Below are 6,132 nucleotides of genomic sequence, written 5' to 3' on the forward strand. Positions count from 1 at the left end.
GGTCAGTCATTAAAAACTATTGCTGTGTAACTAAAAACTGTACAGAGCTTTATGTCAAACTTGCAATAGACAACCATTCTCATATAGATCAGTTTTCTATAAAGCTCGCTTTCACTACACTATTCGGTCAGGCACCGGGCTGGATTTTTCCCGCAAAAATGAAGGCTATATATGGCCCAAAGTAGTGAGTCTGCAATCGTAACAGGAGGAGACAATGTTTTTTTTACAGTCGCAGGCAACAAAGGCGAAGAGGGAGAGTGAAAGAAACCGTAAAACAAGAGTGAACGGACGGGCATTCACTCGATACAACCTAATCTTTTATGCTACCTTTTCATAGCATTGCAATCTGGATTTCTTGGTCAAATTGGGATTCTTACAGTTGTTTTTTGCTTCGACAGTAGCCAGCTGTGAGCGGTAGCCTTGTTGCAACAGCAGTGCCAACAGTAAAACCACAGGGAAAGTTGTAAAGTTGTCTTTTTCCACCTCGAATTCTGGTGAAGATCTCACATTTTCAAATCAAATACCAAAAATGGCAGAATACTGTATGATAAAACCATAAAGAGACGGTAAACATCACTTAGCTTCAATAAAGTCAAGTCAAGATAGAAAATGTGATATTGCAAACAATAGACAAAAAGACACAATCTAAAATAGTTCAAAAGTTAATCAAGAAGAAGTTCAACACTTCTTGGATCGGCCACTCTCTCCTTTTCTTACTACATCTACAGGGGCCACAGGGGGTTCGGATCCTAGTTTCTACACCCAACCCAACCCCCCGGAGATACGCCTATTCCTGGTCTGCAGATGGTCCTCACTGGGAGCCGGTGAGGGTCCCATCTGTGGCAGCGAATGTGTGTGTGTCTTTAAAGAGTGAGTGAAGGGTCGAGTAATGGAGGAAGTGAGGCAGGGAGTTGAGTGTATCTGAAGTGAAGTGGCACACGTGCACAGAGGCTAATGCATCTGACCCAACATCTGTTTGCTGCTCCAGGAAGTAAAGTAGCCGCTGACATGTTTCAGTCTGACATCTCAGACACAACAAGGAGTGATACTGCCGAGACATTTCCTCAAAGAATCTTTTTGTTTTGTTACTATTGTTGCTACTTTCTAAAAATGTAAGCTGTATGAAGAGTTTTAACTGGTAACTTTTGGGGTGCAAAGCAGTAAAAAATCTCTTTGGCTGCTGAGACATTAATAGTCAAGTTATAATTAAGTCAGTAATAAAGAGCGTGAGTGTCTTAATTCATCTGTTATGTATATTAATAATGTTAGTGATAAAGGAATGTTTTCATAACAATCCATTAAGTTTTTAATTGTGAATGTTATTATGTTGTTAACAAAAGGATTTTGACCTGGATGCGCTCCACAAGTGTCTCACTTGAGGAGGATAAACCCAGCCAGAATTTTTTTCACAACCTGGCAACCGAAATGTTTTTCTTATGAGTGACCTATAAGTGTACAAACCATTAGTTAATGAATAAGCCATTGATTACAATTTCTAAACCTGTTATAAAGGATGCCTTATTACACAAATGGACCCTTAAATCTTACACTGATATATCAGCAATTTTTGATTTTCAGTGGCATTCCAGACTTTTTGTTAAATTGAGTTTTTATCGGCAAAAATCACAAAAGTGTCACAAAGGGCTTTGCAATCTGTACATAATTAAACTTCACACATGCTCAATGTGGATTGGAAAAAAAGCATAGAAAAAGAAAGCAGGAGGAACAACAGATGATGGATCCCTCTTCCAGGAGAGATAAACAAGCGGAAGATAAAAATAGCGTCATGACACAAACGACAAGTTGAATTCATAAGATATAAAACAGAGCTAGAGTAGTGCTTTTTAAATTAAATTTATTTTATCAGCAATCAGATTAAAAGAATAAAAACTGATTCCAAAACTCAGAAAAATACTGAATATAGTATCTGATAATCAGCTATACCAATAATTGGTCAACTCATAGTATAAAGTATATACATACGTGTAAATATATGTATAATTTGCTTTTACTTGTATTTTTGATACTTAAGTCAATTTAAGACATGATGATTTGAGACTTTTACTCAAATATTATTGGTATGGTTGACTCTCACTTTTACCAAAGCAATATTTTCACATGATATCTGAACTTTTACTCAGGTATGATGTTTTGGTACTGTTTACAACACTGGCAAAAACTGCACGGAAGACATTTACCTCTAAATTCTGACACCAAAATCCAATGTTGGACAGCTACGAATGGTACGAATGAGATTGTTTTGCCTGCTGTTGTTTCCAAGGCCAAGACTGAACTTTAAATATCAAATTTGGAAGAATGGAAAAATGGAAATTTGATTTTCTATGATTTGTGTGATTCAGTCAAAAAGCTCCAGACCAGCTGCAGATGGGCCTTTTGGTCCTGAAAGTGATGTCAATACATTAACATCTTCATCAGGCAGGACAGTTAATTGTTTTTTACAGTTATTCATAGCATTGTAAATGTTGTACATACTCCATTCAATCTTGTGTGCTTCACTATATCAAGGTGACGCGTCTCAGCTGACTGTTTAATAAAAACTGTGACTGTGTTTTTCTCTTCCAGTATCTGATGAACAAATGCTCAGAACACATCCACCCACACAACAGAATAATAACTGCGCGGGATTGTGGGTAGGTCAGATGGTGTCGTCCACTCCTTCGTATCAGAGAAGTGATGAAAACAGATTAAAAAAAGACTGTTGCCTGGCAACATAATATCACAGCGAAGGAAGCAACGGGAAGGTTGAGGGCGTTGTGAAGGGAGTGAGACGTGGAAAGAGGAAGAGGAGAGCGGAGGAGAATGTTGTAAAAATATTGATTTAGGATTGATTATCAGTTGTGATCTCAGCATTCAGTCAGTCACACCAAGCACCATTTGTTTTTTTTTCCAGCTCCTCCTCCGCAGCCTGGATAAGTTATTTTTTTTCAAAGTGGCCAAAAGGGTCAGATGCAGCAGAGTGTGTGGGAGAGAAGAACGCACAAGGTGTGAAAACTGTATAGTAATCCAAATACCGAGCATGACTGAACCATTTCACGAGTGGATTAATATTTATAAGAGGAGGGTGACAGCTGCTGCTGTGACTTTTAAAAAAAATAATATTTTAGGTTATTTTCACTGTTTCTGCACAAACTGGAAACGCTACATCTGTGAGCACACCGCTCAGCAGTCATACTAATCCAGGTTTTCTAGCAATCTACTCATGAGCTTGTGTGTGTGTGTGTGTGTGTGTGTGTGTGTGTGTGTGTGTGTGTGTGTGTGTGTGTGTGTGTGTGTGCTGTGGCAGTGATCAAAATCATTTAAACAACTGGCATTAGTCCAACTGTGAATTTCAGGGAGGAAGCAAATCTGTCTGCAACCTGACCCGCTTATATCAGGCAGCAGTTTTTAGGGGTTGGATGACGACAGAGGACAACATGGAGGCTAAATACTGAAAACTAAATACAACAGAATGAAGAGATCAAGTGTCAGAAGTGTTCTTGATTGACAAGGAAAACTAACTTTTTATACTTCTCATCAATATATATCAATTTCTCCAAGTACGTTACATTAAACCCTACCGAGTATAAGTACAAATTTCAGTTACATTTCAGAGGGTAATATTGCACTTTTTACTCCACTAGATTTAGTCGACAACTATAGTAACAACTTACTTTTACATTCAAGCTTATGATTAGTTCATTAAACTGGCAACAGACAAGTTTTCTGCTTGAACGTATCATTACGAAGTAAATGTTGATCGTGCAATGTAATGGATATAGAATAAGGGAAAACTTGTCTGCAACTTCAAGCTGCCCAACGGTATATAAACTTCACACTGGCTCCACAAAGATGAACTACAACATCAAATTGCTACTTACACTTTGACTAATCAGTAATAATGATTCAATAATACAACATACACTATTGTGCGTTAAGATATATTTAAGTGGTGACCAAAGAGACTAAGGTTCTGATTTTATAATCTCAGTGTCACCGGTCCATGTTGCAGGTTCCCTCTCCCCTCATTTAATGTTATCGCTCTAGGATACACAAAAATGGCAAAAATGCCTGAAAATAAAACTTTGAAAATGTGAAAATAAAATAACAATGTAAACGATTCTATTCTGCCTGATGAGCACTCTATTTAAAGTCAAAAATGTGTTTTTCTTCTTGTTCCTATAGTTGAATGTTGAGCTGCACTTTTAAGATTTTAAGAGGCGGGCCTACAAGAATGATTTGTGACATCGCAAAAAACTGGGAACCGATCCTGGTCCAATATTCAGCATGCACATGTGTGATGTGGAAACTTGAACACACACACTGAGAACGGACTTTACAGTGAAGTAGGAGATATTGAAGCAGTGACACATGTTTTTAGGGCAGGAGATGGAGTAGCTATCATTTTAAGGATCCTGACATGATAATAAAACTTTTTTGTGGAAAAATCATATCACAAACACATGAATACTGAAGATAGTGTTTTATAGAGATGTAAAAACATGTCTGGAGGGGATCTTAAACATTTGTCAGTTTATTAGGTACACATATCTAAAACTAACGCAGCTTAATAAAGCAGCCCTGCATTAAATCCTTCATGAAAGTTAGTTGGTTGGTAATTTGCAGACTGTAGTTTGTGATTATGTCCAGTTGTATTATGTTGTTTTCTAATATTTAATTCTTGCATTTATATAAGAAGACACTTAGGTCACAATCCAATTTAAAGGAAACAAGGAAATTGCAGATTTAAAAATGACTATAAAACCTCTCTAAAAGCACTTGAATGGAGGATGTAGTGCAGGTGTGTACCCACAACTGTAGGATAAATGGTTTTGCAGTATACAGGCCTACATAATATAAACTATAACAGTAATATAAGGGTTCATGTGGTGTAGCAGAGTATTTACTATTACAACTACTGATGTTTCAGCATTCTCCTCCTTTGCCTGTTTATATCCCAAACATCCAGACTTTTAATGGACACTTAATCATATAATCTGGTTCGCTGAATCATCCCAGCACACTAAGCACGTGCACACACTCCTCTCCCGTCATCATGGAGGAAGAGAGGGGGAGGATGGAAGAGGAAGGTCCGGGGTCACCAGAGCTGCGACCTCCCCTGCAGGCTCATGTGGCAGCTGCGTGTTTCTGAGCCGAACAATGGTCAGGAAGGGTTCACTAAAGGCAGCCAACACCAGCGACTGTAATCATGAGTCGTGCTGATGTAACGCCGACAATTAGGTCATCCATCAGTCGACTGAATGACAGATGAGCGCTCATAATTCTGCGAGGCAGCGGCGGCTCCCGGAGGATGGAGAGGAAGGGATGCGGCCGTGTGAGGACCGTGTTGGCTGCTCGCCTCTCCTGACGCTGGCCTGCTCCACATATGCGTCTAAAAATGAAACCTAACCCCCCCCCCCACCCCCTCCGCCCTTCATGCTGCTCACAGCTCAGCCTGTGATGGCATGGCTGCCCTCAGAGCATCTTGTATATATCTGACAGATACAAACGCGCACATGAAAGAAAAAAAAAAAAGCCAAAACGTGAGATCAGAAACGTAAATATCAGTGATGATGCTGCTGCAGCCCAGCCCGTCCAATGTGAGGATGTATTCAGCCAACGCATCATATTGAAGATGCATTCTCAACAGCACTTAAAAACATAATAAATGCATTAAAAGGATGCCTCTTACCTCCGCGCTTTCCTCTATTGGCCATTACAGGATGGGTGAGGAGGAGGCGCAGGTGCAGGGATGCAGAGCGACGCCCAGGGAGACAGAAATATGAGGCGATCATTTCATTGATTCTCCATAAAACAGATGGCTGTAAACACATTCCAGTATCCTTCCAACGCTCACCTGTTTTCACTGGGATCCGGCTTTTGTACCTGATGTTGGTCGTCATGTTGACCGCTCTCCACCCTCGATTTTACCGAAGCGACGGCTCACAGAAAGCGGCCCCTCGCCTCGCCTCGCCTCCAAACCCCGGACAGACAGCAGGAGGGCGGGCTGAGCTGACAGATGAAAGCCCCTCCTCCTCCTCACAGCTCAGCCAGTCACACTGCAGAGTCATCTACAACCAGGGGTCCCCCACAGGATGCCAGGAGGGGGTTAGGGTCCAAACCAACATCATCACT

The sequence above is a fragment of the Pagrus major genome, chromosome 5 (assembly GCF_040436345.1).
Source record: "Pagrus major chromosome 5, Pma_NU_1.0".
NCBI classification, from domain to species: Eukaryota; Metazoa; Chordata; class Actinopteri; order Spariformes; family Sparidae; genus Pagrus; species Pagrus major.